The following is a 25,728-nucleotide window of genomic DNA, read 5'->3' on the forward strand; positions in this document are numbered from 1 at the left end:
ACCATTGTTAATGTGCTGTGATTTTTTATTCAGTCATTAAAGTACTATTAAAGACCTCAATATTGGTCTTTATGTGGTCACTGGAAGAGTTTTAAGCAGGTTGTTATTACTCTTAAACTGTCTTGCACTATTCAGCATACTCTAAGCAGCAATTACAAAACGGGTTACTTAACATCAAACCTGTACACAGTAAGCTGGTGAAATATGTTTCAGAGGTATAATTCACCCATCCACCAGAGCACAATAAAACACCATCTGTATTTCTGATTTTATTGGTTCTGTCTGCTTTCATCTGGTGCCTGAACATTTTATCTGTTCATACTGTTTTTTCTAATGCAATAAAAAGATCAGACAGGATTTTGCCCTTTATTTTAAGTGTTTGCTGCATTTAGAGGTAAATAACAACCACTTTTTGTGTTGTATATATTCAGACTCTTGAAGGAAGAAAATATTTTGAGAATAAGCATTCTCTACTGCATCCAAAGTATGGTTTAATATGAACAGCCTCTTCTTAACATCTTGTTTTTGTTTTGCTCTCATATGTGCCTGTCCCTTTCTACTTCAAAAACAAAGGAAGTGGAGTGGAGGAACTGATTTCCTTGCAGTAGGTTTGCATGTTGAAATAGTTGTCAGGTATACCTACCTTATAAAAATTTCCCCTTGTGCCATTTCCTCCAGTTGTCTCCACAGCAACTTGCTTTGTCATCTTCTACAATTGCTATGGAAGTGAATGCATGTGTTCTTATTAATCTAGCCGACAACTTTATTCCCAAGACAGCAGCATCATCCATTAGGGATGGGTAATAAAAGTGTCCTAATATTCTCCCATCTGCTATCCATGCTTCCAGAAGACTCATCTCTCTAGCAGAAAGGTGGCAGAGATAGACCCCATCAACTTGTGGTCTGCATGGATTGTTTCCAAAGTGTGATAGAGCCTGATTCTAGGCCTCAACCTGCAAAAAATAAGTTCAGATTGGAGCATCTAGTTTTTGATACTGTGTCCTCTAGCTCAGTAGGATACATCTCTGGGATTTAGGGATTTATGTTTCTTCATGCATTTTAAAAGAAAAAGTGATGCATGGGATGCATAAAAAATAAATTAGGGAAATACAAAATTTAACCAACCACAAATGCCCTTAGCCATGTCTGAAATGCTGCTGAAAGGTGCATCACAACACAAAAATTAGAGAATTTCAGTACAATGGTCTAATTTGAACTAATTTCTGACCATAGGGATCAATCAGGACTCTGAATCATATACTTTCCCATAAAATAATGCAGGTGAGGCCACTCTATAACTTATTAAAACACTGAACAAGTCTTTTAGCATATGTAAACTTCCATTCCCCTCAGCTCAGAAGAGCCTAGCGGGGTTTTAACTTGGTGGTGGACAAAGTATGGGTCCCCCATTAATTCTATCAAATCTATTGCCCTTTGCATGTAGAAATTAAGAATTAATTCATCCAGAGAGACTGAGCAACTTAGTCGTTAAGGCTTCACAGGGAGAGGAAAGATTTGGATTCCAGTCCCTGCAAAGATGGATTCTAAATCGTTTACATCAGGAGTGAGATGAGTAGAGATCCTCTCTTAAAAGCAGATAAGTCTTTTCAGAAATGAGCTGACACTATGAGCACCAAAACAGATCACAGGAACTACAATAAAAATCAGCGTTCTGCCAAAGCTAAAGGGATAGGAATCTGTCAGGGAGAATGATGGAGCAAGAAGAGTTTATTATAACAGGCAAAAGAAAAAAGCAAGTGAAAAGTGTAAGGAACTGGAAAGGACTTTAAGGAACACAGTGCTGTTTAATGGGGGAGAAACTGAGAGACAAGCAGTTAACAAGCCAGTGTGATGATTAGCATTTTTTTCAAGACAATTTGCAGAAAGTGACAAGTTAAAGGCTTTGATTTGCCATTTTCTCACTCTGCTCATGTACTTATATCACTCATTCAATACAATAACCTATCCTAAGCAGTTGTAGGAAGCAGCATTTTTTTGGTTAACTTTTAAATAAGGAAAAAAATTGGAATTTGAAGTATGCATTTCTTTAATAGCTAAAGGGTAAAATAAAGAAGTATAGCTGAGTGAAATTTTTGCTTGTCATTTGATACATTAACATTCAGCATAGGAAGTCCAAAACTATGCAGTTCACATGATGTCAGTCTTTGTCTCCATTATAAAATTGTATCAAAATGAAAACATTCATTCCTGAGCTTGGAAGACCCTAATTCTTCAGATATTCCCTTAATGGGAGTCATGAGTGTTATTTTATTTGGGAGTCAGAAGTGCTGAGATAAGAAGCAGTAGCAGTTTTGGGATTTCTTTCTTCCCTTCCTTCTTATTCCTTTCTATTCAATCAGGAAGAAGTGCAATCTAGGTAAGTAAGAGCAAGGCATCCTACATTAAGATAGCAAGTGAGGTTGAAAAGTCAATCTTACAGGCTTTAGAGGAGCTGATACTAGTAGAAAAAGAGTGCCTGCCGATCAAAGCCAGAAGATATAAACATCCTTCGATCTGCTTTCATAAATCAACAAAGCACATAAACTAGAAAAAAAATGCTTTCCTCTGGTTTGTTTCCCAAAAATGAGAAACTGCGAAAGCCTGTAAGTAAGGAGTGAATATGAGATAGTTGTCAGTGTAATGTCAGCTTCTAGTAGAACAGAAATAACTCAGAAATCTTGGAATAAGTTCTCTACTGCCTTGCACGTTGTACAGTCTTTTAATCAAAAGCCAGAATGAATAGTTTCCATCCAGCCTCAAAATACCATGTTGTATTATGCAGAAAGAGGACTAATGCAGAAACGTTGCTTTTCCTGTATTTAAGATCTAAAACCACTACTATGCAGGGTTCTGCTTGAGTAGTGACTTCAGTGGCATTCCTTTTTCCTTTTGTATAAAATATATTTTGGCTTATGTTTTCTTTCAGCATACTTCTATAAATTCTCGTGGGACACAGTATGGGAGCTCTTCCAGGATGTGACCTTTAGATATAGATAGAGGAAGTGTGAATGCATATATTCTCATATGGTAAATTATATATTGACCATAATGACAATTTTCCCTTGTTCCTTTCTAAACAGTTTCATTTTAGGTATTTGTATGACATCACAATATAATTAGTCTTCCATAACATATAATCTTTGGGTCAATTCTGTTTGTTTAGAGTCTTAAACACTGTACTGCATTTTGATAAAGACATTATACTGTTTAATGCCAGTGTACTATAATATCTTCCATCAAAAAGTGAAACATAGGTAATAATCTATTATGTGAGGCTATTAACTTATCTATCATTGCAAAACTAGAGCCACAGATAAACCACCTCCTATCCCTTTGTGGTCAGAGGTAATTCTTTTTGCTTATTAGCTGTGTATTGGTTTTACAGATCTTGTCACTGGTGCCACATTTTCTGTGGTCATTTTCTATTGTGGAATGTTCTCTAATGACAATTGCATGGCAATTTAATACAAAACTGAATTCCAGTGGTGGAGGCCAGTGTCTTATCTACTTAATTGTTTAGTGCAGACAGAAATTTTCGCTCTGATTTCTTGACTCACAAGGATAAATGATTATCCTTAGGAAGTAACTTACTTGTCTTCTGGTCATGTGTAAGGCTGTGTTTGAGACTATGATGCTTGGCCGCAGGCACAAGGCACTTTTTTGTGAGATTGAAAGGGGTGCTGTCACCAGTTGCATCGCAGCCCTGCAGCTGATATCCCAGTGCACAATACTTGCAATTGGCATAGCAAGCCAACCAGCTGCAGATCAAGTTAAGCAGCTACATCTCTCCCTGCCTGTGGCCCTCACTACATAGTAATTAATGTAGGCTTTCAGTACTCCCAGGGTTTTTGCCTTGAGAATTAGAGAGGATATACATCTTCCTAGTGATGCTGTGCAGCACTGAATAGACATGGTTGTTTATGGTGAAACAAAACTGTGATGTAAATAAGGAATCAGTTAAATCCAGTTAACTATTTACTAGTTTTGAATGGCAAAGTATCCAAGTCCATGAACCTCAGTACATAATGATAGCTTGATATAAATGTCTTCTAGAAATTAAAATGCACTGAAATGCTGCATTATATATATAAGCATTAACAAGCTTTTTTTCTTTCTTTCTTTCTTTTTTTTCCCCACACTCTCTATTTGGTCTTCTAACAAAATCCTAATCAACAAATTTTTCTATCGTATTACATTTGTATACATATTTTATACATTTACTTAAAAATACATGGAGAGATCTAAATATACTGCTCTTTATGGTAGTGTAGGTTTAGCAAGCATGCAGAAAGCTGTCTTGCCAAAGCATGCAAAAACATTTTGGCTTGACTGTACTAGTATCTTTTTCTGATCAAAGTAGGTTATTCTTTTGGACATATATTTTCTTATACTGAAAATGCCTGGAAGCATAACAGGAGTAAATTAATTGCATGGTAACAGTTACAGCACTCCCCAAGTTCAAAGGATGCAAAGTCAACAAACAATACAGTAAATGAGAATGTGAAGACAAAAAGTTTCTCTGTATCTTTTTGGCAAGGATGTAAGCTGGCATTGTTGCTCTTGGAATATCATCTTGGACCTCTGCCAGCTGTGCAGCATCTCAAAACATTTTCTGTTTTTGTTTCTTGCCTTTGTAGCAAGTGCTGAGTTTTGCTTGGAGATTTTAGCTTTTAATGAGTGAAAATCAGAGTGAAGTCCAGCTAAAGACTTCAACTTTTTCCTGTAATATCTGCAATATTGAGTTAAATTAAATAGGGCAAAATTAATCTCCAGTCAAGTAAGCTAGAGCTTTTCTGTTGACTGTTAGGTCAATTTTCATGCAACGCCCCTAAATTTTAAGGAAAAGCTTTCCCTTTGCACTAGGATTAACTAATAACTACAAAATCTTCAGTTGTGTAGTGCATGATCCCATTAAAGCCATCTGTAACATCTTGCCTTCAAATTATAATTGGGGTGCATCATTAACAGTGAAACTGAATTGCAAGTGGTGATTGTAGAGAAAGAAAACTGTACTGACTTCAGTAGGATCAGCATTTCATTTAGAATAATCTTATCTGTAGAAGATCATGGCCTGTGTATGGAGATGCCTATGTAGAATTTTAGTGCGTAAGAAGGATTTTTACTTGAGAAGGATTTTTACTTGTATTTATTGCATTATTTGTGCAGAGGATTAACTTTCAGTTGGGATAAGCATTGTGAAAAGTCAGAAATCCCATAAACTTTAATGAAGTTGTACTGCCTGAACATTCAGCTTATTGTGTATGTTCATTGTATTATTTTGTTTTCTATTTATCTATTGAATAGTTTTGTGCCTGCAGTATCCCAAACATGTATGGACAGTTAGTCTGAAAGTATAACGGGGACAAAGAAACAGACTTTGCCAAAGAAATATCAACAGGACTATCAAAAAGCTACTTAAAATGTTTAAGGTTAGTATTTGGAAAGAAGCATTGGTGTGCTGATGGTCATGTGGGGTGATTGCTTGCTCTCTCCCCTCTGTGACGCTGAACAAGGATGTACCTTGCTTAATGTCACCTGAAGGCAGCAGAAATAGTCAAGGCAGTTTATGGAGTTCTGATAACTGTGTTGGAGTGTGCTGGATTTCTGGAGAGAAAACATCTGTTTTCTAGAAGTGTGAAATGATGTGAAGTTAAATTGCTGATGTTGGTAAATAATTGTGGAGGGCACTAGGCCTATTTTTACAGGCAGTGAGTCCAGGAACCAATGATCACTTGCCTCCTGAAGAACATGATAGTCCTGTTCCACTCAAGGCTGCACTTAGTCACATTTGTTTCAAAATCAGAATATTTGTGCCTGGCACTCACAACAGCATTTTTCTAATATTGTCTTGATACAGGAGCTGATGAATCTACAATTTATAAGTGGCCAAATGCATGCTCTCCATGACAGGGTAGGGATTGGAGCAAATGTAGCAGTTAAGCCAAATAATAAAAGCAGAAAGAAAAGAAGCCAACTTTCCTTCTCTTACTGTCACCTTCAGAAGGCAACTGTCAGAGAGACTTTTCTGTTCAGTGTATATCAAGGTACGGATCTGGTTTAGATTTTTGTGAATAACTTGAGCAGGTGAGTTAGCTTTGATGTCCTGCTTAGTGTGGTGGAAAGACCTATGCTGTAGTCTAGCATACATGCCCTCCAGCTAGGGCAGTGCTGCCTGTGCTCCAGCCTTCCAGACTCAGCTGAGGAAGCTTTGGTTTGTTTGCCTCACGGAAGTGGAAAAGGGGATGTAATTTTTTAACTTTTTGTTGTTGTTGTTATTATTTCCAGATTAAGCCCAGTAGGTAGATATTATTCAAATTTTAAAAATTACAACTTCAACCACAGATAGAGTATGAGATTAAATGTTATGGCCATTTGAACTCAATGGAAACTACTTCTGCAGACTGTGAAGACTTAGGGTTTGGACAGAAGTGACTTAGCACATTATGGAGGAAGGTGCTTGAACGTGCTTCTGAGGGCAGCTGTTTCCTTTCACTTCTGCCCTGTACCAAAAGAAATGAAAGAAGAAAGAAAAACATAGGAAGAAAGAGAAAGAAAGGTGTGAGAGACAACTTTCATGTACAACTGAAGGGGTAAGTGGACGAAATACTGGGAGAGTGAGAAGAGAGGAAGGTCACTGTCCCAAAGGACAATGCCAGATGACTACAAGCATAGATTAAGAATTTTGCAGATATGAATTTTATGCTTATTGTTTGATTTTTTTTTAGCATAATTTGCACTGCTTTATTTTCATGACTGTTGGTAAGGGGTCAGATTGCTCTAAAAGCAAATATTTTATTGTATTACATATAGTGGGATATTCAGAGACACTGCTGACATTAAACCTACTCAGATCAGTTATGCCAACTGAGATGACAAGAACAAAAAAATCTGAGGATCTCTTACAATTGATATGCAGAAATACCCTCTTGTTTTCCTTGCATAATTATAACACATGTGCTTAGGTCTCCTGATGTTGAACAACCCTTTATTGCTTAAATTTATCCAGGTTTCTGTGCTGAATCAAAAATGTTCGGTGTTGAAGAGAATGCTTTGGCTTTTGAATATGGAGAGAAGGAGACATTTCCCATCACTGTGACTAGTCTTTTTGTAAGTAAAATAAATGGTGGCTGCACAGTCATTTCTAACAGAAATTTAAAACCAAACCAACAAAATAACACACAAGCAAAAAACTGTTTTTTAAATTATGGTTAGCAGGGAATATGCATAAGTGTACATTAGAAACATTTCCATTTGAACACCAGAGAATACTTTTTTCTCCTACAGAATAGCTAAAGAAGTTCAAAAAATACAAAAGTAAACCATCATTCATGTTTATATGAATTCTATATAACCGAACAATCAGGACTTCAGATATTTACTTCAGAACTCTTTGAGTTTTTCTTCACTTTATTGTGTTTATATTCTGTATGTATTCATTCTTGGATTCAAAGGAGTTAAAAATAATATAAGGAAGCCTAGGGTAGGACAGGCGTAAACAAATGTAACTGTCTATGAGAAATGACACTCACATATTTTTCACTGATCCTTGAAAAATTAGATGAGCCTCAGACTTACTTTTGGATTTATCTGCCCTGGTTGTGCTAATGTCTTAGGGCATTCCCAAAATACCCCGAAGGAATAAAGTCCTTATTTTATCTCCTTTTTCTTGTAAGAGCAAAGATGAACAAAGTGAAATATCGATTCAATTGCTTAATAAACTGATAAACCTGTAGGAGAAAAATGTTTTCTGCTGCATCATTTGTCATAAATGAAATTATTAAAATTAAAAAACAAAACAAAACAAAACAACAACAACAACAAAAACAACACAAAAAACCAAAACCCTGGTGGCCTTTGCCAGAAATTGGATAAACACAGTAATCGTAAAACAATTGTTCCTTCAGTCTTCCTAATCTCTGGAGACAACTAAATTAACACAGAAATCAAAGAGCTTTCATTTACCCTGAAGCCAAGTGTTCCTAAAACCACGAAAACTCTTATTGATACAATTTATTGCAGACTCTGTCCTGAAGCAAAAAAAGTAACTTTGCACATATTTATTTTAATACTTTTGCCCTTTGACTAAAGCTTGCTTTTGACTTGCATGGTCCCATTGAAGAGCAATGCCTGGCAGTAACATACTTACTTAATAGCCTCAGTGCATACTTCATCTGTTTATGCAGAAGCACCATTTTTGTGCACACTGCTGAGAATAAAAACCAAGGTTGATATACCAAAAAGGAAAAACACCACTTACCAATTTTCACTTATGCTCTACAAACAATCTGCATTGAATGTAATGCATAGATCTGTCTTTCATAGAAATGCGCAGCCAAGTAAGTGTGAAACAAAGTTGGAGACGTTTTTAAGATACCCCTAAAGTGCAAAGACAAGCTTTCAGAAAACATTTATCTAATAAATAAATTTGATGAGGAATACTAGAAAAGACAAAACAAAAAAAAGCAGAGGAATTGTAGTTTCAAAATGCACCCAAGTTAGGGAATTGGAATCTGTAGTCCTCTGCAGTCCTCTGCAGACATCCAGAAAGAGCTAATGCCATTCAGAGACACATTCAATCGAATAACACGTGTGAAATGACCCTCACTGAGCCCATTTCTGATCATCCTGTAGATGAGGTATTAAGGAGGTATTCCATGTCTGCCAAGGCTTTGGACTGGAAGTGTTGTCCAAATGCTCCTTGAACTCTGTCAGCTCAGGGCTGTGACCACTGCCCTGGTCCATGCCCACTGCCCTCTGGAGAAGAACCTTTTCCTAACACTTGTCCTGATCCTCCCTTGACATGGCTCAATAATGTTCCATCACTGCAGGCTGCCATGAGACCTCCACTCAGCTTTCTCTGCTCTGGGCTAAGCAAACCAAGGTGCCCCAGTCATTCCTCATAGATCTTCCCTCCTGACTCTTCAACATCTTCATAGCTCTCCCTTGGACATTTTCTAATAGTTTCACGTCATTCATATATTGTGGCCTCAAACCCACATTCAGCACTCCAGGTGAGGCCACACAGTCTAGAGCAGAGTGGGACAGTCCCTCTTCTTGCCTGGTGGCAGCACTAGACCTGATGCATCTCAGGGTATGTTGGCCTTTTTGGCTGCCAAGGCACAATGCTGACACTCATTCAACTTCCTATCACTCAGAAACCTCAAAGATCTTTCTGTGGGGCTGTCACTAGCCTGTTGTCCCTTTGTACATTTATCGAGGCTTGAGGCTATAAACTAACATTTCTGGAATCAGGACTCTCCAAAGTGTTTCTAACAAAATATTCCATCACTTCTTGTCACTTTTTATTCAGTGTAAGTAAGACAATTTCTGAGATCAACAATGAAAAGCAATACATAAAATCTAAGACAAATGATCATAAATGGCCCTGCCAAGAAACTAGATCATATATAATTTAATGGACGTAGAAGGTCATTCTAAATGCATTAAATAAAAAATCACATTACAGACAGCCAAAGCAGATCCTTATGTCATTGTGATATTGAGATGGAGAGATAACAAAATTGAGAATAATTTAAAAGGGAAAACAAAACATGCAAGGTGTTTTGGAATGTATTTTGCTAACTTTCTTTAGGGTTACATCCTAACAACAAAACAAAAACAGTGGTTATTTGGCACATAAGCTGACAAATGCCTGCAAAGTTTTTACAAAGTTTAAGTGCTTGGCAAATGGAAAACCACACCTTTCTACAGCAGTGTCATGCTAGGCACCACAATATGAAACACCACAGTCATCCATCACTATCAGGACTCCGGAATTCATCCTGTTTTGGAGTACACAACAATAATTCAGATTGAGATTAAGGATAGCATTTAATAAGGGAAGAGGAATGAATGCTATCATCTGCATTCAATATTGGCAGAGTAAACACAAGAGAGCACTGACTCTTTTATCTCCTTAAAGAGTTGAAAATGTGTGTGTGCATTTTCATAGTATTATTCACACAGAATTTGTGTGTCCATTTTCAATCACATGGGAATTTTTAATATAATTTTTCTTAGCAATATTTGAAAATGTCTCCTACAAATAAACTTGGCATGCTTCCATGTCGAACTATTATGATTATTTTAATTATGCAGAAAATTGAAGCTGATAGTGCTATTTTACATGGTGTCAAGACATTAAAGTAAGCTATGTAGAATATAATCAAAATTGCAAGCACTGTGCTTTTTTGCTGTCGCTGCAGAAATGGAACTGAAATGGAACTTTCCAAAAGTCCACCACTTCGCAGCAACTGGTGTCCTCTGCGAGAGGGAGGCACAATGTTGGAATTTTTCTATAGAAGATATGTAAATGCAAAGCAACCTGAGAGCAGTAAGTACCAACGTGCTCCCAGTGAAGATTTAAGAGCCAGACTTCACATGCACTGCCTGTTCTGCCGTGTGTGGTGTTTTTTGGAGAAAGCATTTAAAAAGATCAAAAAATTCACAAGAGCATACGCCCTGCTGCCTTTTACTGCTCTGGAGCAGGGCTGAATGTGAAGGACTCTTTCAAGCATCTCTATTTCACCCCACATGTTTGTGGGATAGAAGATGATGTTTCCTTGCAGATTTCTTTGCCCTGAGCACAATAGACTTATCCCTGTGAACAACAAAAGACTAAGCTTTTAGTGATGCTCTTGATAGTATAACTTGAAGAAGGAGCTGTACTTTTCTGCCATATTTATTGCAGCAATTCTCCTTACTGCAAATAAAAACATTTCGTAAGATTTCCCTGTTTTCCTTAACTCTCACTGATTTCAGGCAGTCTCACTTCCAGTAGTCTTCATCAACCTGAAGTGTGTTTCTCTTCATTTGCACAAGAACTGCATAAATGCATTTCTGCCTTCATTTGAAGGAAATCTTGGCATCAACCAACTCACGTAAGGCATATATGTCTTCCTGTGCAATATGTTTTTATCTTTCCCTCCCATTTAGTGGTTTCCAGATCACTCAGTTCCTCTGAATTGTCCTGTGGCACTCGCAATGGGTCTGTCTTGGAGCTATCCACTGAGACAGATGCTTTTAAAACCTTGAAGAATCAGATGTCTTCCTGTTAGGGCAATTTCTGCTTGAGTTAACTAGTCTATTTCCATGTTTTTCTCAGCTTAAGGGTCTGCCAAGTGCTAGGAGCCTACATTTCATTTAATTTTAGAATCTTCAAAATATTCAGCATGCACCAAAAACTAAAGAGTAATTCACATCTCACGGTTTCCATATAAGTGGAATGATGCACTAAAACTGAGAAACGTTTTTTGAAAGTGATACGATAAATTATTTCTACAGTTCACTAAGATATCTGTTAGTCTAGAATTAGTTCCCTATAGACTACAGATTGACTATATTTTCTTTCCTCAATGAGATTTATTTTTCCACAACACATGCTGTTTGGAACTGTGATGTAAGTTCAATTTTTAGCAAGTTTGCAGATGAAAGTAAAATCTGAATCTGTTGCTTGTACCTGAAAAAGCATCTCTAATATAAACATTGCTGTGTAAGTGAATAGTGCTAAGAAAGTATAAGAGAGAATATTTAAAGTTACTGTATTATATTATGGTAGTTAAAGTTTTTCTACGTGTGAACATCTCCCTTAAGCAAATAGCACTGTGATGAAAAATGATTGTTTCATTTCTGAATTTCGAGCTGGCAAGCTATAATCATTCTATCAGATTTTCTCACAACGTCAGATTGAATTTATTGTTTCCAGTACACTGGGAAGCGTGAGCCTTATGTGAGCCAGTGTGAGATGAGGTGCCAGAGAAAAAGTTCAAAATCACTCAGATGGAACAACTTTTAAGATGGGCTGTGATTTTCAGTATCTAAAAAGATAAAATGTTTGCTTCCTGAAATTAGCATTTGAATTTCTCTATGAAGCAATGGGAAGGGCTTCATTTAACTTATCATGATGTCCATTGCTCAGAAAATTCAAGAACTTTTGGTAGTATTTTAAGAAACTTGAATAAATGTCAAAGAGCATACAATTTATACAATTGCTGCTCTGAAAGTAATGTCTCCTCTTTTATTATGTTGGCATATGACATCAGAGGTGGATGCTGGTGGTTTGGCAGTAGAGGTTGAACCTTCTCCATCACATGTTGTTTCCATGTGACAAATGGCAGCAGAGTGGCATACTGACAGAATGACATCTGAAGCAAAGGTGTGTCACTGAATTCCTCCATGCAGGAGAAAATAGTCTCCTTCAGCTAAAAATATATCTTTTATCAATTATAAAAATAATTTTCATCTTTAAAATTTTTAACAAACCTTGCATAAATTAAGAAGAATGAGAAAAAGCAATGTGATATTTCCCAGAGATCTACAGAGCAATATTCCATACTGTTTCTTTCTTCTGAGCTTTCAAGGAAAATAAAATAATATTGAGGAGATCCATTTTCTATGGAAACCCATAAACAGGCTAGCCACTACTAAAATGCAATTGAAAAAAAGAAACATAGTTTTCCATTTACAAGAGATTGTTCAAAAGGCAACTGACTGCATCAACTTTTCTCTCTCACAGTTCTGATGACAGTACTAAATGTAACCTCAAGAACCACTTGGGATTTTCTTAGTATTTCTTTGACAAAGAGCTATTTTTTTGGTCGACGTAGAAAGTGAAATACACATAGGCAGTAGGAGCATGGAGGAGTTTATCCTTATGTTATTTCTGGTATAAGCAAGGAGGCTCGCAAGCTTTGTTTGTCTGGATGCTATCAGTGAGGATGGTGGTGGTGGTGGCAACAGCAGCTCCTGACCTGCCAATCCCTCTCAGAGAGGGAAAGCTATTTCTCAAGCAAACACATAGTTTACCTGCACTGTATGTGCATTATATAGTGAACTCCTTCCAAAATATCTTACCCAATATGCCTATGTGTGACAGTAGATGTCCTGTGCAAGGGCAGCTGAGCGTAATTGGAAAGTTTTGTTTTCTATTATATAGCATGATAGTATGTTTGTGCCTTTGAAATGTGGGGTAGAAACACAGCAGTCCTGTCCATGATCTCTAAAGCTAAAATCCTAAGTTAGTGTCACCTGTGTTAACTCTTGGCATTGCACTTACAGCCAATACTGTACCACTGTTTACAGAGCACACTCCAGTACTGCATGTACAATCCAGAGCTGAGATTTCCTGAGGAGAAAGTGCCCAATGATGGAATTTTACTTTCCAAGTGTGGATGACTGAAGGACAGTTTGAAAAGCCTTCTATCAATATTAGAGGATACTTGAAAGAGTTTAGAATCTGCTTCCGTAAGTTGCTCAGAAATCCATTTCGTTTAAAATAGAAAGTAACAGAGCAGGAATGTAATGCTGGTCAGGTGGAGTAGACTAGCTTCTTGCCTGGTCTTCTTGCTACCTCTGCACTCACTGCAGAAATTGTGTCTCTTCCTTTGTCCAAAGTCAGAGGAAGGACCAGGCAGGGGGCCAAAGCTCAGTGTAGCTGGCTTGTATTTACATACGAAATTCATCTGATGGCAGCTTTCCTCTGCGGTAGGCTTTGAGATGAGGAGGAGACAGATGTGAGAGAACATGTGAAGGCTGGCACTGGCTTTGAGACGAGGAGCCACAGGCTTCCGTGGTGCCGCTGGTAAGTCTGGGAACCATGTGCTCGTTAAGCAGTAATAAGTCACTGGGTTTAATATTCATTTTAGGTTTAAATACCACAACAACTAATACCAATATGCATTATGCAAAATTGCCACAGTGACTGCAGGCTTCAAAACAAAGATAAACAATGCTATTTTCCTTTTCTTATTTTTTATACAATTATATAAAATAAGATTGATAATGCCTGCTGACATTTTCTTCCTTAAAATTCTAGGCCAATATTGTGCTACTAACGAGATTTCAAAAGCAGGAGATGAAAATAATAAATTAAAAGCAATCTTTGCATATTTAGCTTTCCATTTCAGAAATCTCTGTATTTATCTACATGGTCTTCTACTTTTATTATCTTTTATTTTGTCTCTCTCTAATCTCATTATTATATCTTAATTCTAACCTGTTCTGCTTTTCGCAGTAAAGCTTGCTGTAATCTTTTCTGATAACATTAGCATGGGAAAACATTTTTATCAAATGGATAATAACAAAATAAATTACTTTTGCTCATTCTGCAATAAATAATATGATCTAAAGTTCATGATGTTGGGGGCTGAGGCTGTAAAACAAGATGTTACAATTCATGATTAGCTTTCTAAATAATGAATACTGAATCAAATGTAAGTCATAGCTTCAAAACTCATGAGTTTTCAGAATTCAGGATCAATAAAAAGCCCAGGTTTATCATGTCTGACTACTTATCCAAGGGGCTGACTGCTAATTGCTTTGGTCTTTATCACTTTTCAAAATGGAGCTGTTCTTTTTGAGATCTTCACCTGCAGAAAATATATATTACTGCAAAATGCCACCAAAACAGAGATTACCACTTAAGATTTCTTTGCCATTTCTTAACACAAGAGGAAATAGCAGTCCATCAGAAAGGGGATAGGCAGTTAAAGCATCTTATTCCTTCTTTTCACTGGTCTTGGATTAACCTGTTTGACATTTTAGATCATTCTGATATGTCTGCTTATTTTAGTGGAATCCCAGCAATGTGAAGTTACAGCAATGCAGAGCTGAGCCAAAACCCAGCTGTTTGTATGATCTCTTTAACTGTTTATCTCATTGGGAATTGCCATCTCCTGCCAAATCAGATGTGATTCAAAGGACATTTAAAAACGGATGTGATTATTTAGACATGTCCAGACAATCATTTAACTCGTGCAATGTGAAAATGTAAGTTTTGCTCACTTGCATGATATGCCATTGGCCTTGCGAGGGCTAGCCTATATTTGAAGGCATTTCATTGCATTCTCTTTTTTTTTTTTTTCTTTTTTCTTTTTTTCTTTCTGATAGGAAATGTTATCTGCAATGAATTTTGGTATATTACTCAGAGAAGCCACATGAGCTCTCAGTCTGGAACTGTGTGACTTGGATGCCTTGCCCATACAAATCAACTGCATGTTTTTTGTACGCTGTTCCAGAAACACTGGCCTTACTGGACATCATCTGTTCATTTGCAGCAAATCCAATATATCTTCTAAACACTGGGCTAACTGCCCATGGGTTACGTGCTGCATTAGATGCATACTTTAATCTAGTATATCCCTAACAGGAAGACGCTAACCTGTAGAGAAGTAGGACGAGAAAAAGACTGTCACCCTGAATTTCAGGATTAATTCAATGATCTTTTTATCATCCCAGTTTATGTTTTCTTCGATTTTTGCTTTTTCTTAAATTTTTGATTTTTACTTTTGTCAATCTTGCCACATTTAACATCCAATTTTTTAATACTCTGTCTTTTCCAGGCTGCTTCTGGTTCAGCTCACCTAACAGTTGTCAGATATAGCATGATCTTTTTAACTTTAGCATCTCGTTCCATTTACCATCATTCCTAATTGCTATATGAAGGTGAATTCCCATCTGTAAATAGAGATTTGGTATCCAGGCCAAGAGAAGCAATCACCCGTGTCTACATTTCATAGTGTCAGGTGATATTTTATACACAGTTGTTTTCACAGACCTCACAGATCACTTGCAGTACAATATTTGGGGAGCTGGAAGCCTGACTTAATGATCACTGCTCATGCACATGGTTGCTGGAAAATCATTCATGAATATTGAATCCAATTATTATGAACAGGTGCAACCAAGTAACTACATTTCATGCTCACTGAGATATCACAAACACTTAAATTTGATAAAGTTAATACACAAATATATACTCTGGTACACAACAATAACTTCATGTACATTCATGAGAATGCAAATATAATGATCATGATTCTCAGTTTTGAGGTTGTGATCAAGATTCATTTGCAGTAATTTTAAACAATTATTTCACCTCATTGCTTAATTCTTTCTACAGCTGTGAATTCAATAAGGGGAGAAAGAAAATAGCTTGTGGTAATCCCTTTCATACTGAAAGCTGTAACTCGTTTAGGTCTCTGGGAGAAAGAAAGGAAGTGATTGGTGCTTTCTGAAAATCTTTCTGAGCTGCATTGTTCTGGTATTTCCAGTAGTAGGTATTTCCTTTTTCAATTGGGACCAGGTCCCAGGCTCCTTCTGGAACTTGAATGAGTCAGTCATGGGCACATACTTGAGCATGTACTCACAGTATATGCTCAAGTCTATTGGTTATACACTTTTGACAGCAACTATGTTTTCAATCATATGGAAAAGCATAGCAGCTTGTAGGTAGTCAAAGCCAGTTCACAGAACTCTGGTGCCACCGTTGTCAATCCAGCCCCACCAGGAACTTTTTAGAATCCAATTTAAAAATATGGAGATGGCTCCAAAAGTAATGCCTCCTAATTTATTATGTTGGCCCATGACATCAGAGGCTAATGCTGCCAGTATGGCAGTAGAGGTTGAACCTTCCCACCAATATTCCATCATATTTTGTTGCATCTGTGTGACAGTTGGCAGCAAAGAGGCAGTCTGACAAAAAATGGTATCCGACATGGAAGTGCATCTGTAGCAAAGAGATGTCACTGAATAATTCATCCATGCAGGAAAAAATGGCACCCATTGGCAATTGTCAATGCTTGTTGAATGTTTCTGGGTAACAACACGTGGATGTGAGTGCAGTGAGGTGGTGGGTGGTGCATTTCAGCAGTGTTGACAGTGACAGTCAGCTCCACTGGTGCAGATGTTTACGAGTGCAGTATGAAGGCTCTTGTTCATTGCGGGCATAGCTAATGTTAGTGACAATGTTGAAAAATAGTATTTTGTAGCCGAAAATTTGCTCTGTCAAATAGAGTTGTTGTATTCTTTGTATCTGTTGCAGTTTCTGTGGACATAAATAGGAGTTCTTACTTTCAGAGAGACCTACATATCTTTCATCACTGCAGAAACCAGAATGTAAGAACTGGCATGAGAAAACCATGTCTGATTTCCTATCCAAATTATATTTAATTTCCCAGGATTGTCCTTTATCTTGCATAATTCTTCCTGCAATCTATGTACCAAAAGAAAAGAAGCATATCCTTTTTTAGCCTTCTGCTGAAGATAACTTCCTGTCTTTCAGAATGAATGACTTTCTTTTATACCTAAAAATCCTTTATCTGCATGTATTCTCATAGTTTGTATTCTTTCCTGAGCTAGGATACCACAGACCTAACCAGTGTTGTTCAGCTCCATTAATGCTTTTTGATTTGGAAGCACAAATGGTGAGTTGCCTCCACTGCTCTGCTGTGATTGCACATTGCGTTCACAAGGGAAAAATGTCCTTATGAAAATTGGTCTCATTATTTTTATGCTTCATAGTTTCCAATAAAACAATTTTCACCAGAAATGGGACTGTTGTACATCACTGAGCAGAAAAGGAAATGTTCAGCAACCTGATAACCTTGTAGAAATTGTTGTTGCTGACCTGAGCCCTGAGCTGAAAGTTAAAATGATAACAGCAATAATAATAACAATACTATTAATCTCTAATGACTTTAGAAAATACTTCTTCCTGTTTAGAGAAATTCTGTGTACTGAATCTTTGAGTTCCATCCTCAGTATTCACTTGGGTTTCTGTATATAATGATTCCTTATATATTTATCAAAAGTCATCTTCATCAATTCAATCTTCTGTCTGTTGGGCAATATTCTCCCTCATTATTTCCAAGGTGATGGCAGGGCACTTTGCAATTGGCCTTCAGTGAGATCTGCTAACAAAATCTCTCTCTCCTTTCATATTTTTCTTTAACAGCAAGGAATAAAAAAAGGCATTTGAGTATTCCATAACCTAGACAAGGACTGAAAGTGGCCTGAATATGTCTGGAATAATAGAGACCAATTTTTGATTAGTTCTGGTTATGTAAAACCAAAGATAATTAGGATTTCCTCCAAAACTTTAAAATTAAAAAAGGAAGAGATTATTAAAGTCTATCTAAATGGTCAGGTTAAGGTTTGCTCCTCAAGTTTTTAGCTTTGGCACTTCTTTAAGCAATGTGGAAATATAGACTATGAGTAACTGGGATATGCAGCACAGAATGGTACTTGGAGGTTGAATTCATACTCCTACCCAAATCAACATACGCATGTGCACGCTCATTTTGCATTTGACTCAGGCAAGGACAGGAATTCACTTCAAAGTGTTAATACTGCCTACTTACCAGGAGGGTGACTTGGAGAACAACCATTTGCCTTTCTTATGTTTAGTGGGCATCCACTGGGCAGATGTAGGATAACATATTTTAGATTAAGCCTTGTGTAACTGCTTAGAAGATGCTGTGTCTTATTTACATTTTACCATCTCTCAAGGAGAATGTAATGCTATTATCCATATGTCATCTGCTTATTGTTCTTGAATAATGCATACAAGATTCGTGACTTCCCACTGTGGTACTTCATACTCATGTTGCTGTAATATTACATCCATTTAAAGCTGCACTAATGTAGTGGCAAATAAGGCTATCCATACATTCAGCATGTCTTTTCTATCCATAAAGAGAAGCCAAGTCACAGATGGTTTTTACAGTGTTATAATTAATAATCATGGTATCATGTTAGTGTCATCTTAACATAATAAAAAAGTGGATCTATAAATTGTTTTCAGCTTTTTCACAGCATTTACAATGACTTTTTGTAGCTTTTCCCAGCAGCGGGATCTCTGACAGTAACATTTTTTGAGCTGCATTCACAAAGAATAATTTCAGGTTAATGATTTTTTTCTTGGATACTATTTGTGAAGTGGCATAATTAATTTTTTTCTATCATTTTTTAGTCTAGTTCTTTATAGAGCTAGATTTTTAAAGCAAAAATCTTACCTTTTCTTTCTTAGATTTCCAAGCAAATATACTTTGCAAAACATAGTGTGTTACATCATTCCTCTGCTGGCCTGAATTTTGAACAGCCTAAGGTGAATGTCATTTCCAAGTCTCAGCACCATAATATCTATGTGGGCAGCCCAAACCTGGATTGATACAGAAATACTACCTGTTCTTTTGAGGTTACCTTTACTGCCAATTCTGTAAAGCAATGGAGAAATATACAGTATGGGCATTGGTGAACTGTATCATTGTATGAGTATGTATTTTCTTCAGTGATTTGTGGTGTTTCCTGTTCTTTCTCTTTGCTGAAAAGACATGGGTATGTTTCTAATTGAGCTCATGTTCGGTCTTTTTTTTTTTTTTAAATCTGGATAAGATTATACCAAGAGTAGATGCAGCTCTAAAACATTGCTCTTTCTGTAACCTCTAAAAGCACATTCGAAGTTCCCTTTTAATCTGGGTTTCCCTCAGTCTTGTTCCCACTCACAGGGACAAACCCTGTTGAGGGGCTCTGTATTACCATCTTGATCTTGACAGTAACTGGCAGTGAAATGGCATACTGGGATATGTTAAGGGTGGAGATATCCTAGCAGTTTATTTCAAAACCTCAAGTCAAATTTCATTCAAGTTCTTTTTTTGAGAATGGTGAAGATTCAGCATATTCCCAGATTCACCTGGCTGTTGAGGAGCCCAGCCATTGTTGTACGTTACAGGCATGCTGGAGGGAATGTACTCTTCAAGAATAGTTATGTAATTTGATTTTCTTACCTAAACACATGTACTGTTTCCTACTCAGAAAAGAGTAAATATATTTTTATACACAATAGCTGTAAATTACCTGATGTCTTCTGCTATTCTAAATCGGAGTTCTTTGTTGCAATAAAATGCACAAGGAACAAGAAAATATTTACAGTCATATTGTTGTATATTTCAGAAAAAGTCTCTTGCAGTGGCCCAAAGAGATGATATCTAGAGAGTCTAAGGCTACAAGCTTAATGTGTGCCTGGTCTCTCCCAAGCTCCAGTTCTCGTTTTATTGGAAATTTACTGAATCACCACGAAGATTTGAGTTTAGTAAGTACTGATGTCTTCTGATGTATGTCTCTTTGGTTGCTGTTGGAATCCATGGAAGCTTTCAACATCAGCCTGTTGGTGTTGGTACATTCAACGAGTTAAGTACATCTCCTTTTTCAATGATTAGTGTTATAATTTCATCTAGAGATGTTTAGTTTTTAAACTGTGGAAAACAGTGAATCACTGTTCCTAAAGATTTTCTTAGTCAAGAGTCCTAGTCCATTCTGTTGTACTGTTCCTTATCCTGGTCATCTTTGATCTTTGTATTCATATTAATTTTACTACAAAGAACACATCAGCTAAACCTGCAATAATACTATAGACACATATGAAATATGTGTTTGTTTCATTTTTCCAAGATATTTTAAAATTCTTTTGTCTATTATTCAAAGGCAACAACATATATTCAAAAAATGCAATGTATTTTCGGATTTTAGCAATTTTGACAGGGCATTTTAAAAAGTGTTCTGTTCTGGAGGGCACCTTTGCAGATTCAGTTATGCAGTCAGTGCCACTGATGAGTAATCTTGAGTGACTAAAAACTTGGCACCTGCCTTGATCCACCACTATTTTTCAGATATCACATTGATCACTTTTACAGTCTGTTATAAAGAAAGCTTAAACTGAGCTTTTCACAGACTCAGAAATGCTTATAGTGAATATCCCCAATCACTTTTCAAGAGCATCCCATCAAGTTCAGTTGATAAAGATGAGATTAACCTATTATGGATGCCATTTTTCTAAAACACTGATATTTTCATTTGTCAGTTAACGCTGGTGAGAAACAGGTTTGACCTTTAGGACAGGAATATGTGAGAAGTTGTCAAAATGGATCAGGAGCTCACATAAAATAAATGCAATACAGCATTACCAGGAATCCAGAGTTCACTGATCCTTATGGTATTCCAGAAAACCCCTTCCTTCTAGAAACATCAGTGGCAAACACCATCAGATAACCACTTTGCTTAAAGATGAGGGCTGCTCTGAAAGTAACACCTCCTGTTTTATTATGTTGGCCCATGACATCAGGGGGGCAGATGTTAGTGGTACGGCAGTAGAGGTTGAATTTTCCCACCACCAGTATTCCATTACATGTTGTTGCCGTGTGACAGATGGCAGCAGAAGGGCATCTGACATGGAAGTGCATGTGAAGCAAGGGAGTGTCACTGTTAATTCATCCATATGGAAACAATGGCACCCATTGACATTGATCAGTGCTTGCTGAATGTTTCTGGAGACCAAACACTAGATGTGAGCACAGTGAGGTGGTGGGTGGTGCACTTCAGCTGCGGTGACAGTGACAGTGGGTCACCTCTGCTGATGCAGATTTTTACAATGTGGCATGCAGGCTCTTGTTCACTGCAGGTAAAAATGCATAGCTAATGTTGGTGACAGTGTTGAAAAATAGTGTTTTGTAGCTCAGAATTTTCTCTATCAAATAGTGTTATTGTTCTCTTTGTATCTGTTTTAGTTTGAAAATGAATAGGAGGCATTTCATTCAGGATGAACTATTTTAGCATACTTGCAAGGAAGGGGCTAATGAAACAGTGACTGACGTATGCAAAGCATTCCAGCTGCCAATATGGAGCAAGTCTGACTTTCTACAGTTGTGGCACTTCAGCCTTTGTTGTTTTCATATTTGGGACTGAGGGTTGCTGAGTGACATACATTATGAGTTTATAGAGTAAGTTAACGAACTGGAGTTTTCATATTGTCTTGCTATCCTTTTTCTCACGTATTATCAGTACTAAGTGAAAATGTTTTACTTCTTTTGTCTTGACTTTCACCTATGAAAATAAGGTCCCAGTCTCAAGTTTTCATAAATTACAAATATGTATTCACAGCAGAGTGACTGAGTTTAGAAGAGACCTCTGGAGGTCTTCTTGTCCAAAACCCCTGCTCAAACAGGATCACCTAAAGCCAACTACACAGGTCCAAGTCTAGATGGCTTTAGAATAACTCGAAGAATGAAGACTACACAGCTTCTCTATGAAACCTGTATCCGTGCTTAGTCTCCTTCACAAGAAAAATCTGTTTGGCTAGAACTTGCCGTGTTTTAGTTTCTACATTATATCTGATACTATATCATCTATATCATCTACTGTTTGTGAATTTAGATTTTGTGGTAAACAAGGAAGACAGATCATTCTAGACTATTCAAAATTAACAAGACAAATAATACTTACTAATGTATTAGAGAAGTGATGCAGTTATACAGTATTGCTTTAAATAAGTGGTTCTTAGGTTATTATCTTAATAGATTTGCACACCAGAGGTTTATAAGAAAATCTTCTCTTAGGGTGTCTCTCATATTCCATTTCTGCAATGCGTTAAAGCTCACGTCAGCACTCAGAGTAATTGAAAACATAATATTATTGAAGGATTTAATCATCATTTTAATTCTTTGATATTGGCATTTTAACTGTCTTAAAATAAATTTTGGAGCTGGAAATAATGATAACATCAGCATTAAAGTAGCCATTGCGTAGTGGGGAATAGTGGAGGTTAAGATGCAAATGCAGAACATGTTAGATTTACTCTCAGGACAGTACTGAGAGCTCCAGCAGGAGATGACATAGAGCTATCTTCTTCTAGTAAATTCTGCACAGTTGAAAATCTGACTTCATGTTGTTAAATTATTTGTAAACAGATTTGGTGGTAAACGTGTCCTGCAATACAATACAGTAATGTTCTGCTTGTCTGTTTCCAGCAGTGTGTTACTAATTGCTTCATCAAAGAAAACATTGCTCTGAGCTACCATTTCTTTTTTCCTTCAGGTATTAAATAATGAACAACTGGAAACTAGTAAATTTAAAACCATCAAAAAGCTTCAAGATTCTTCTTGGATGAAATCTTTGTTATCCTGGATTTACAAATCCTACTGTAATTCAGTGACAGTCAAACTTACTTTTTCCCACCTTCAAAGCTATAAAAAACTTTGCTTGCTACAGAAATTGCAGAGCTAAATATACCTTCAGATTTCTGTGAATATAAGCCATTTCTCCCTGAATTTTGCTGGCTAGATTGAATTTCTCTCTCTTTTTTTTTTAAGGAAATACGTAACAGTTGGTATTAACTTATTAGGTGTACTTGGTAAGTAAATGTATTTTAAAACTTTTTTACAGAATATTTCTTTCAAAATAGCTGTAAGATACTGAAATACTTGTTTTATAACATCACCTATCATGATTGAATGGAACGAGGTAATGTCCAACACTGTCTGAGTAACTTCATCCTTCTTCCAAATTTGCTGAACGATCATTTACTGTTTCCTATGTCAGATGATCAAGCATTTTATTAATGAATCTTATAAAAAACTTATTCAAAACCATACTGGAATTCAATGACAGATCTGAAAATTGAATGGCTTTTGTGCATGGACCACCATAGGTTGTATCAGGAAGATCCTGATATAACCAAGTAGTCCTCCAAAGACAAACCTCTCTCCAGGAGTAAAATACGAGCTACAGTCCTGGAGGGGGTTAACCCTCAGTTTAAGAATAGTTATTCATTCCTGTAATTGAATACAAAAGACGTAGGGATTGATTTTCACCTACACCCAAATTCATGGCTCCTGTGAGGGTCTAAGCTGCTGACAAATAATTTCAGCTTCAGCCATTGATTATGCTTCCATAGTGAACATTAGATATACACTAAAATTGATATAGCATGTATTGCAGGAGTCATACAATAAGTACTCCCCATTTCTTAGCCAATCTGTCACTACTCTTAAGCTGTGCCATGCACAGGAGATGTAGGATTTGCCTTCCTAAGGAGGAAATGGCCATCAAGTAGAAAAATGAATTCACCTTTATTGTACTGTGGTGATGTGGTGAAGATAATTACTGCAGCTCTATTCCATTTATTTTGAAACACATAGCCTTTGCCTTTTCAAATTGCCTTGACCATATCACCACTCGTGTATTTGCAATGAAAATCTGACATCAGAGGACAGAATAATAACAGGAGAAATCCTCATTTCATATTTACCTTGTTTACTCTCCTGAGTCACTGAAAACACAGTGACCTAGGTCCATGCTTTTATACTTCTTTTTACTATATATACACACATATATAAAAAAATTAGCGTGTGTACTGCCAAACTCTGTAGGTCGCTACTCATCTTCCCAGGTATCTTCACACACCATAATTTCTGGTGCTTAGAATTGGTAGACTGCAAAAAGTAGCACTCCTGTGTTCCCTCTCATTCATACTGTGAATAATCAATTCTCCAAGAATTTTGCTGCTGGTTTCTGACCAGCCAAGCCCATATCAAAACCAGCCAAAGTCTAATCATAATTTTGCCAATTAAAACTTGTGTGCTATCATTTGGTGGTTTTTTTTGTTTGCTTTTTATTTATTTATTTTTATAGCCTAAAGCATACTGTACTGTCTGCTGTTAAAATACAATCCTTTCTGTTTACCTCCTCATGGCTCACTGAAAAAAAAAGATACATGCTCACAATGACAGCTTTCAAAATGTTTTCTCTTTTATTTCTTCAGATTTCTCCTCAAAGCTTCAATTTAATCAATAATTCTAACTAGCTATCAGAGTACTTATCTTTATTTTTCCTAATAAAAATGAATAGTTGGAGTAGAATGTGTCCAAAGCCATTTTTATCCATTCCTTCTTCATGACTTACCTCTTCTCTTTTGTGTAGCGAATTTTAGCATTTCAAATTTTAAGGTAAAGAAAAATCCTCTCCTTGAAGAAGAATTTCTCATCAAGAGAGCCTTTTTTTTTAAAGTAAGGATAGCAAATCCAGCCTGATGGAATAAACACCTTAAGACATTTTCCATACATGACTATCTCTTTAACATAATTAAAATTCTAGAGATTAAATTCTTTGCAGGCTTAACTCAACTGAAAGAATAAAAGACATTGTGATAAAACTGTATGATTACTTCAGTCTCCATGTAGTATAAAGTATAATTCCATAGGATTTCTTCAGTAACCCATGTTCATAGTGATCTTAATTTTCGCTTTGTCAGAAGAGCTTTATGATAGGTTAATTCTTCAGAAATACTTATCATCCTTTACAGCATATTTCATTTATTTCTCCATTATGAAATGCAATTTTTGGAATTATTATTCTTTTTATTATTATTGTTATTACAGAACTTCCAGTGTTGGACAAATTTACTGCTGGTACCTTCCTGTTTTCATCCCTTTTCTTCCAACTCCAGTGCCTAAACAATTGATTGTTCACTTGGAAAAATTTGTTTTCCCTAATGAAAAAAGACAAGACTGCATTGCCTATTTTGTGTGGAACCGGGGCTCCTCCACCTTCTGCATTTTATCCTATTACATCATAAGTCTTACTTCTAGAGAGAAATCAGAATGAGAGATTGCAGCCTGGAGAGCTGCTACTTCTATAGTTGCTACAGCTACTATCTTAGCATGCTCAAACATATTCCTGATCTGCTTTTTTTTTTCCTCAGTTTTTTTTCTGATTAATGGTGGTTTTCCTGATATGTTAGAATATCACTGTTGTATCCGCAGAAATACTATCTCTCATTTGAAGGGTGGTGGGATTTTTTTCAACTTCAATGTTTATTTTGTGCATAATAATACTAATTTCAGTTCCTAATTTTCCAGTAAGGCAATTAGGACACTAAAAGTTCCCAATCAAGGAAAAAATAATTAGTTGCTAGAAGATAAAGATTTGCAAATTTGAACAAATTTGTATGCATTTATGTATATATGAGTTGGTTTGCATGCACAACTTTGAATTTTACATAAATGACATGAACTCATTTAAATATATAAAAGTTAAAATCCAGTATTTTTTCTATTCATGTTATGTGGAATTTAATAGCTTTTTAAAAAAGGCGTGCATTTTCATGTATTGAAATGTAAG

General features: G+C 36.5%; 1 long non-coding RNA gene across 7 annotated transcripts in view; it reads left to right on the forward strand.

Moving 5' to 3' along the window:
* The window catches only part of LOC122156840, a 73,772-nt gene extending 48,256 nt beyond the window's left edge, over positions 1 to 25,516 (forward strand). For 4 of the 7 annotated variants that reach the window (XR_006167666.1, XR_006167671.1, XR_006167672.1 and 1 more), the window contains 9 exons: positions 5,305 to 5,429; positions 6,401 to 6,590; positions 7,007 to 7,107; positions 10,206 to 10,333; positions 13,081 to 13,242; positions 13,487 to 13,579; positions 17,137 to 17,201; positions 19,729 to 19,867; positions 22,645 to 24,666. This is a non-coding gene — a long non-coding RNA (uncharacterized LOC122156840). Of the gene's footprint in view, positions 1 to 5,304; positions 5,430 to 6,400; positions 6,591 to 7,006; positions 7,108 to 10,205; positions 10,334 to 13,080; positions 13,243 to 13,486; positions 13,580 to 17,136; positions 17,202 to 19,728; positions 19,868 to 22,644; positions 24,667 to 24,986 lie in introns of those variants that run through there. The other 3 variants (XR_006167667.1, XR_006167668.1, XR_006167670.1) reach the window with 3 other exon arrangements.
* The last annotated feature ends 212 nt before the right edge of the window (positions 25,517 to 25,728 follow it).

Source organism: Centrocercus urophasianus, unplaced genomic scaffold, assembly GCF_019232065.1.
Source record: "Centrocercus urophasianus isolate 14NV4802_14NV808 unplaced genomic scaffold, USGS_Curo_1.0 seq_13, whole genome shotgun sequence".
NCBI lineage: Eukaryota > Metazoa > Chordata > Aves > Galliformes > Phasianidae > Centrocercus > Centrocercus urophasianus.